Consider the following 8984-nt stretch of genomic DNA (forward strand, 5'->3'; position numbering starts at 1 on the left):
ATCATTCAATCTACTAGCGTAACATATGTTTCAAATAAAGTCATATTTATACAATGTTTCGGTCTGACAGCCCTTTGAATTTCCCGCCCCGCTTCCCTGCCCATCTGATCGCGGATAGGCTGAGAGGTTGAACGAGGCGGGCTTTCGTTTCCCGCCTTGCCCTGCTGGCCCAATGGGGAGCTGTTTTTTGTCCCCCCTCGGGCCAATCAGAGAGGAGGAGGCGGGAGCTATAGAAACAATGCGGTGACCGGACAGGAAACATCGGATTAATTCTGGCCCAGCCAATTTCTAAAGGAATTAATGACACCCATCAAGGATGTCCGGGGTCCTGTCACGTTCGCAGATTTTAGATATGTCTTTGGGGTGTCAGACGGGAAGTGGTGATTTGATGAGCCATCATTGACGGCCCCACAGGGTGCCTTCCTGCGGCGTCCTGGCCTGCGATGTGACAATGCTTGCCTTGGGGGCGAGTCACCTTTAGTTTGGTGACTCGCCCTATATTGTCCATGCGATCGGAGTGAGATGGGATTAACTGTGGCAGATTATCCCTTTGTTTTTTGGGAAGGGGAGGTCTGAGTCATGGGGCTAGAGTTCAGGTTGGGGTCATAATATTTCCCATTTGATTTCATGATCTGACAATTATTTGGGATAAAATGAAAATTATAAATAAAGTCGGAACATAAACCCAGCAGGGAAAAACACATATTTTCCGGGGATCCCAAAGAGTGTAAATACATATAGGCAGATAGGTAGATAAAGGAGAATCCATAAAGGTGGGTGGCATTGCATAAAGGGGAATCATGAATGATATAAACAATATAAATGAGCAATAGAAAACATTTGATAGGAACGAAGTTCACAACATCTGGGGAATCCAACATAGAAGTAGGGTTCAAGCAGCATGATTTCACAATCCATGAAGTTAGCCCAACAGTTTGAAATTCATACAACAGTGAGTCATGTACATAGAATATAAAAATTCACAAATACATGAGGGGAAAGAGTTCATAAGGAATTCATTGAGATGGCATGGGGAAGGGGCACATATGGGTTAGTAAGTCTTTGGAGGTATAGGATTTCATAAGTCCAAGGGGTAGGTGTGGGGAAGAGTGTTCTTCTCTTTCATAAAATTATGAAATTATGAATGAAACGTGGAGGGCCCCCGTCCGGGCATCCCTTGGCAGCTGTAGAGGGTGAGGGTCCTTGGTGAACTATGTCTCCCCCGCGAGAGAGCGATCCCCCCCATCCCCATTTCACAGAAGGGGGCCAGGGAGAACCATTCCGCGAGTCGCGGGGAGAGAAAACCCCGGGATAAAGCAGCAACTTGGCTTGGAAAGAAACGCGGTTCTGTTTGACAGTCAGCTGTTGAGATGCCGAAAACTGGACCGATTCCGGGTCTGCTGGTTGTCTTCGAGTCAGGAGCCTTAGAAAGGGTTAAGACTAAAAGAGGAGCGTTCTAGGGGTAATTTTGATAGAGATATGAGCCAATTTATATCGTCCGCCATGTTAATCTATGGCGGAGAACCTCAGCCGGAGTTAAAGGACGGGAGGGAGAGAAACCGCATGCAAAAAGGAAGGAGTCAGAGGGAGATACAAAATAACCAGGTAGAGAGTGTTACTGTTAAAATAAATGCTACTTTTATTGGGGGGATTTGTTACATAGTTCAGGGAAAGGGAAAATGAAGGAAAAAAGGTCTTTTAATAGTGGTCTGTTGCGGTCCCGCTCCGTTCTTTCGGAGAGTAATCTATGGAACTCTCTGCTGCGTTTTCAAATTAATTTGAAAGCGGGGGCGACGGTTATCATACCCCCACTCGGGAGGGCGGGGCGAGATGGGCGGAGCCTATTTCGCCCCTGCCCTACCGCATAAGCGTTATAACCTCTCAGCGGCAGCATGGCCATCTGCTGAGAGGGGTTCGAATGGTTCTTTTTGCGACAAATTTGGAACAGAGCGGGCAAATGCGACCAGCAACAGCTTATTATTAGAAGGAAAAGGATTACAGCTAGAAAGAGGAGAAAACCTTTCCTCAACCAGTCTAAAGAAGGGAGCCAGTCGGTTAGAAAACTAAGGTCGAATCCAGTCGTCTCCTTAATTTCTGAGGCCAAATCATTCAAACCCTCGATGGATTTACGAATCATAGGAGTCTGGTCTGTCAAATTAAAGCAGCACATGTGCCTTACACTCTCACAGCCATAGTGGTTTTTCAATAGGAGGAAATCAATAGCTGCCCTGTTATCTAATACAGCCTCCCGCAGCTCATGCATTTCCTTTGCCACTGATGCCAAGGCCTGAGAGGTATAATTGATGTTTTTGACCAGAGCGCAGGCCAGGTGCTTTATGGCCCTATAATTCATGGCTGAGGCCACTCCAGGAGTGAACAATGCAGCCGCCACAAATTGTGGGATACCTTTTAGCACTACTGAGGGGTCACAATTCGGGTCCAAGTTCTGAATGGATCTTGCCTTCCGACCCAAAGAGTGTGCCAACTCTAAGTCGTTCTTGGAGGGCATAAAAAGAGACAGCCTACCCAATGCACAATTCCCCATGGAGGTATTGGCAGGTAGATAACCATAGGCTGTCTGTCCACACAGGAAAAACCATCCTGGGGGCAGGACCAAATGGGCATTCAAATGAGACAGTTTTTCTATATGTGTACAATTTAGAGAGTTGTCAATGGGAAGCTGATGGCACTCACCGATGCAGGTGGGTATTTGAAAACAATTTTCTGCTTGAGGAATATGGGCAAGGCGGATGGTAGCCATGCCAGGCAACCTATCCATGGAGACTCTTCCCCAGTTAGAGAGGTCTCTGTAAGACATATCCTTTGGGATGTCTTGGAACATGGTATAATTTCTAAAAATTTCCAGAGGTTCTGGAATGCCAATTAAACAGGTGGAAAACAGGTCTGTGGCTGAGGCTCCACTGGACAGGCAAAAATCTGAGACATTTAAGGCTTTTGTGGCCAACTGCTGCCAGAAGTTTACTTTAGAGGAAAGCCATTCATACAACACCGGGCTAGAACTGGTGGGGAGAGTCAAAGAGAAGATGAGAATTAGGGTTAGCATTTTCTAGGGTTAAGTACCAGGGACAGCTCCTAGTGGGAAAGACAGGGAGAGAGCAGAGAGAAAACTAGAAGGGAAATTAGGACTCACGGCTCCTGAATCAGCACGCCGGACAGCTCCCAGTGGAATCGTGGTGTGAGTTCTCCCGAGCGGGGGTTGAAGTGAGGGCCGATTTGACAGCTGTCAAAGCGAGCTGTCAAATGTTTGTTGGTCCAAATGGGGGTGTTCCCGTGGTGCTAGAAGGATGAAATTTGGAGAGGTCCTTGGAGAGGGTCTTGTGCTTTGGTCTCTGGCTTTTGGTCTTTCTCCGGGCCTCGGGAGGGTGTGGGTCAGGACAGTTCGCGGGCGGCGGTCCCTGAGGAGGTGTTTTCCGGAACAACACCTTCAGGTCGTCTCCCAGCTCAGCTGTCCACAGATCTTTGTCTTCCTCACCGCTGGTGGGGGCTGGCTCAGGTTCAGGAGCGCTCTTGAGCCTGGTGTGATGGATCCAGGCACGGATTCCAGCTACCTTGCAAGCGGTGTAGGAGGTCAGGAGGACTTGGTGAGGTCCGACCCACTTCTCAGTCAGTCGCCACTTCTCAGTCAGTCGCCACGTCCGCACGAAGACCCAATCTCCAATGGAAAAGTCGTTGACTGGAGCATCCAAGGGGACAGGAAGGTGGGAGAGTAGGTACCTGTTTAGAGAAGAGAGGACAGAGGTAAGAGAAGACAGCCTAGCTCTAAGGCTTTCGGAGCCCACCTCATGTAGGTGTTCAGCCTTCAAGGGAACCTGGGAAGAAGGAAAAGGTCTACCATAAAGAATCTCAAAAGGACTTAATTTTAACTTGCCCCTGGGGGCAGCCCTGACTCGAGTGAGAGCGAGTGGAAGAGCCTCTGGCCAAGGTAGGTTAGCTTGCTGACAGATTTTCGCCACTTGTCTCTTAAGGGTTTGGTTCATCCTTTCAACCTTGCCGCTTGCTTCTGGGTGCCAGCTGGAATGCAAGTCCCACCGGATCTGGAGGACCCGAGAGACCTGTTGGGTGACCTTGGAGATGAAAGAACTCCCGTTGTCCGAAGAAATGCAGAGGGGCAGGCCGAAACGTGGGATGATGTCATGGAGGAGGGCTTGAGAGACCTCTTTGGCAGTACAAGTATAGCAGGCGAAAGCTTCAGGCCACCCGCTGTAGCAATCCACAAACACCAACAGGTATTTGTACTTCTTACTGGAGGGCAATTCAGCAAAATCCACCTGCCATACCTGTCCTGGCTGCAGTCCTGCCCTGAGATGCCCCACTTCTGGCTTCTTCTGGATCTTGGGGTTGTTCTTTAGGCAGAGGAGACATCGCTTACAGGCCCAGATAGACTGTTGGGCCATGCGTGGTCCAATGAAGAAGGATCTGAGGTGTTCCAGCATGGCATCATGACCCCAGTGGGTGCTTTTGTGAAGGCGGAGGGCCACTTCACGCATCAGGGGATCTGTGAGGAGCAGACGGCCTTGGCTGTCCTTCCACCAACCCCCATCCTGTGTCAGTCCTTCCTTCCTAGCAAACTCATCATCCACAGTCCCATACAGAGGGAGGCTGGTGATGGTGGTGTCCGGGATGAGGGCTCCCTGGAAGGTGGGCGTTTTGTTGGCGGCCCCCTTAGCCGCGGCATCTGCTCTCCTGTTTCCTCTGGCAGCGTCCTGGTCTCCTGCCTGGTGTCCCCGACAGTGGATGACAGCAACAGCAGTGGGCTTGCAGACGGCGTCCAACAGCCTCAGGATTTCTGCCTGGTGCTTGACTGGGCTGCCTGCAGTGGTCAGCAGTCCCCTCTCCTTCCAGATGGCTCCGTGGGCGTGCAGGACATTGAAGGCAAACTTAGAGTCTGTGTAGATGTTGACAGTCCTTCCTGCTGCCAGCTCCAGAGCTCTGGTGAGGGCGATGAGTTCTGCTTTTTGGGCGGAGGTACCGGCTGGCAATGGCTCTGCCTCTATGGTGTCCCACAGAGTAACAACTGCATAGCCCGCCTTCCTCACGCCCTGATGGACACTGCTCGACCCATCAGTGTAGTATTCCAAGTCTGCCTGGGGAAGCGGTTGGTCCTTGAGGTCCGGCCGGCTGGAGTAGACTTCTTCAATGGTGGCGATGCAGTCATGTGGCTCCTGGTCGTCCCCTTCGGCTGATTCGATGGGCATCAGGGTGGCTGGGTTGAGGCAGTTGGTGGTGGCCAGGGTGAGGTCTCCCTGGTCGATGAGCGAAGCCTGGTAGCGAGTGAGCCGTCCTGCTGACAGCCAGTTGGTCCCCTTAGCATCCAGGACTGCCAGGACGCTATGGGGCACATAGACAGTCATTGGTTGGCCCAACGTCAGCTTCCGGGCCTCCTCGGCCAGCATAGCAGTGGCAGCCACGGCACGAAGACAGGCTGGCCACCCAAGGCTGGTGGGGTCCAGTCGCTTAGAGAAGTAGGCGACTGGCCTTTTGGCGCTGCCCAGTGGTTGGGTCAGCACCCCCGCTGCCACCCCCCGACGTTCGTGAACATAAAGGAAGAAGGGCTTGGTCATGTCAGGGAGTCCCAAGGCTGGTGCAGACATGAGGGCTTTCTTGATGGCATCGAAGGCTGTCCTGCATTCTGCGGTCCAGGTGAGGAAAGTCTCCGGTCCGGTGGTTGCCTCATAAAGAGGCCTGGCGAGCAGTCCGAAGTTGGGCACCCAGATTCTGCAGAAGCCAGCCATGCCCAAAAAACCCCGCAGTTGCTTCTTGGTCTTGGGCTCTCGGACCTTACAGATAGCTTCCTTCCGCTCCGGCCCCAGAGCCCGCTGTCCTTGAGAGACATCAAACCCCAAGTAACGCACAGTGTCCTTGCAGATTTGAGCTTTCTTTTTGGAGACCTTGAAGCCAGCCTCTCCCAGGAAGTTGAGGAGACTGATGGTAAGTCTTTCACAGGTAGGTACATCCTCACAACAAAGCAATAGGTCGTCAATGTATTGCAGAAGGACCCCCTGGTCCCGATCCGGCCACCTGTCCAGCTCCGTAGCAAGGCTTTGGCTGAAGATCGTAGGAGAACAGGTGAAACCTTGCGGAAGAACCTGCCAGCAGAGCTGTACCTTCCTGGCCGAGTCCACATGCTCCCACTCAAAGGCAAATATTTCTTGGCTATCTATGTGCAGAGGGATAGAAAAAAAGGCATCTTTTAAGTCCAGAACAGTAAAGCAAGAGCAGGAAGGAGGGATAGTGGAAAGAAGAGTATAGGGGTTAGGCACCACGGGATGAATGTCCACCACAACAGCATTGATGGCTCTGAGGTCCTGCACAAAGCGGTATTCATCTGAGTTGGGCTTCTTGACTGGCAGCACAGGTGTGTTGTAAGGGGAGGCGCACTCTCTCAGCAGAGAGTGCTTCAGAAAATTTTCAATGATGGGCTGGAGGCCCTTTTTGGCTTCGAGGGGAATGCGGTATTGGGGAATCCTAGGAGGCCTGATGTCCGGTTTTAGGGCAATTTTGACTGGGGCAACGTTCTTGGCCCTCCCTGGAATCCCATCGGCCCACACAACAGGGTCGACTTGTTCCAGAATGGCCAAAGGGATCAGGTCAGCCTCGGGGCTGGGCTGATGAAGCAGGAGAGCCTGTATCCTCCACCCCTCCTCCTCTGGGACAGCCAAGATGATCTTCTCTGGCCCAAAGGTGACCTGCGCCCTGATTTTGCAAAGGATGTCTCGGCCCAGAAGGGGAACTGGACACTCAGGCATGTACAGGAACTCATGAGACAGAGTCTTCCCTCCCACCTCACACTCCATGGGCTTGAGAAAAGACCTCTCTGCCTCTTTCCCTGAGACCCCCACTACCTGAGTCTTCCTAGCTCCCATGTCTGTTCCCCGAAACCCTTCGGTGACCACTGAATGGGTGGCCCCACTGTCTAGAAGGAAATCCACAGTTCTTTTTCCTAACTTCAATGGCACCAACGGGTCACTGGGAGCCAAGACGATCCGCTGCCCTAGTCACATGACCCGGCTCTCTGGTCCCTTATCCTTGAGATCGGGACATTCTCTCCTGTAGTGCCCCCTCTGCTGGCAGTAATAACAACGGAGTTCCCTTGGTGGTTCTCTTCCTTGACCCCTGTCCCTCCAAACTGGCCTTTCTCTGTTCTCCCCAACTCCCCGTCCCCTGTCACGTTCTGCCAGTGCAGCCACCATACTGGCTGCTTGGACCTGTGCTTGAGCCTCTCGGTCATCTTCTTCCTTCTGGGCTGCTGCATCCTCCCGGTTGTGGAACACCTTAAAAGCAATGTTGATTAACTGGGAGATGGGCATGCCTGCTCCCCCTTCCAGTTTCTGGAGTTTTAGCCGAATGTCCCTGCAAGATCTGCCAATGAACAGGGAATTTAAAGAGGATGCATTTTGGGGGTCAGAGGGGTCAATGTGTGTCCACTGTTTTGCAGTGCGACATAACCGATCATAAAAATCAGAGGGGCTTTCCTCAGGAGTTTGTTTTATATCATAGTATTTAGAAAGGTTTATGGGGCGAGGATAGACCAACGGTAGGCCAGCCAAGATGGCACGATGGAAGGCCTTTAGAGACATCATACCAGCGTTGGTATTGTAGTCCCAACTGGGGTCTTCCTTTGTTGGAAAAATAATTTCAGCATCTCTACCGTCATCTACATCGGCCTTCATGATTTCAGCCTGAGCTGCGGCCAGTAGGCGGCGCTTCTCCTCTTGAGTAAGGAGAGAGCCCAAGAGAGTCATAACATCTGCCCAGGAGGGGCGATGGGTTAGAAAAATGGTTCTAAAAAGTTCGGTCATTTCTGAGGGGTCCTGGGAAAGTGGTGCAGTTGTCTTCTTCCAGGTAATGAGGTCTGTGGTACTGAAAGGGACATGAATTAGGACCGGGTCTCCCCTTGCCCCGACCACCTCCCGTAGAGGGGCCATTACAGTGGCGGGGCGGGTCCGTAGGCTATTTTTGGTGATGAGGGGCTCAAAGGGATCCTCTGGTGTTTGGGAAACCCTTTGAGGGGGGAGGGATGAAGTTCCTGACGAAGGAGTGGAAGGGGGACAGTTGGGGCTGGGTCTTTTGGGCGCTAGGGGAACTGGTGGGGTGGTTTGGGAAGCTGAGGGTGCTGAAGAGACGAGGGAGGTCCCCGCAGGAGGCGCAGAGGGGAGCAATAGAGGGTGGAAAGTCTGAGAGGCGAGAGGGTCTGGGATCGGGAAAGGTGATCCTCTAGGTAGCATGTATGGAAGATAGCCATTAAAGAATGGAAAAGGAAATTGGGAAGGAGAGGGAGAAGAGGATTGGAGAATGGGGGGGTTGGGAGGAGGAGAGAGGAGGGAGGATTGGGGGGGCTGAGAGGGAATGGGAGGTTGGGAAACGGAGGGGAGATGGGGCTGGGAGAAAGGAGAGGGCTGGGGAGCGGAAGGGGGATGGGGCGAGAGGGTAGGGGGCTGGGAGGGTGAATCTAGGAGGGTGGGGATCCCGGGAAGCAGAGGTTCCCTTGAGGGGTCAATCTGGGAGTTCTGGATCGGTGCAAGATTCAGAACAGGAGGAGAAAGTCGGGGAGGAGGTGGGGCAAGGGATGGGAATTGGGGTTGGTACGGTGGGGGACAAGCAAATGTCTCCAGAAGTTCCTCTTCTGGTGGAGGTGGGAGGGGAAGTAGGTCTAGAGAGGAGCTTTTGAGGAGGGTGGGTTTGGAGCCCACGTCCCTGCATGGGAAGACTTGGACCCCCTCTCCCCTTCCACTCTCCCTCTGGCTTAAGGCCATGAACATTGCAGCATAAGCAAGTTGGGTCCACTTGCCCTCCCCATGGCAATGGCTTTGGAGCTTCAAAATGAGACTCTCATCCTCACTGCCATGTGGAGGCCAGGCGACTCCTCCTTCAAGGGCCACGAGGGGCCACTTACGCTTGCTTAGTCGGACCAACCTGGCCTGCACCATGTTTTTCGATGCAAACCCACCCCAATCGGCCAGGAT

This window comes from Anolis carolinensis, chromosome 6 (genome assembly GCF_035594765.1).
Source record: "Anolis carolinensis isolate JA03-04 chromosome 6, rAnoCar3.1.pri, whole genome shotgun sequence".
NCBI classification, from domain to species: Eukaryota; Metazoa; Chordata; class Lepidosauria; order Squamata; family Dactyloidae; genus Anolis; species Anolis carolinensis.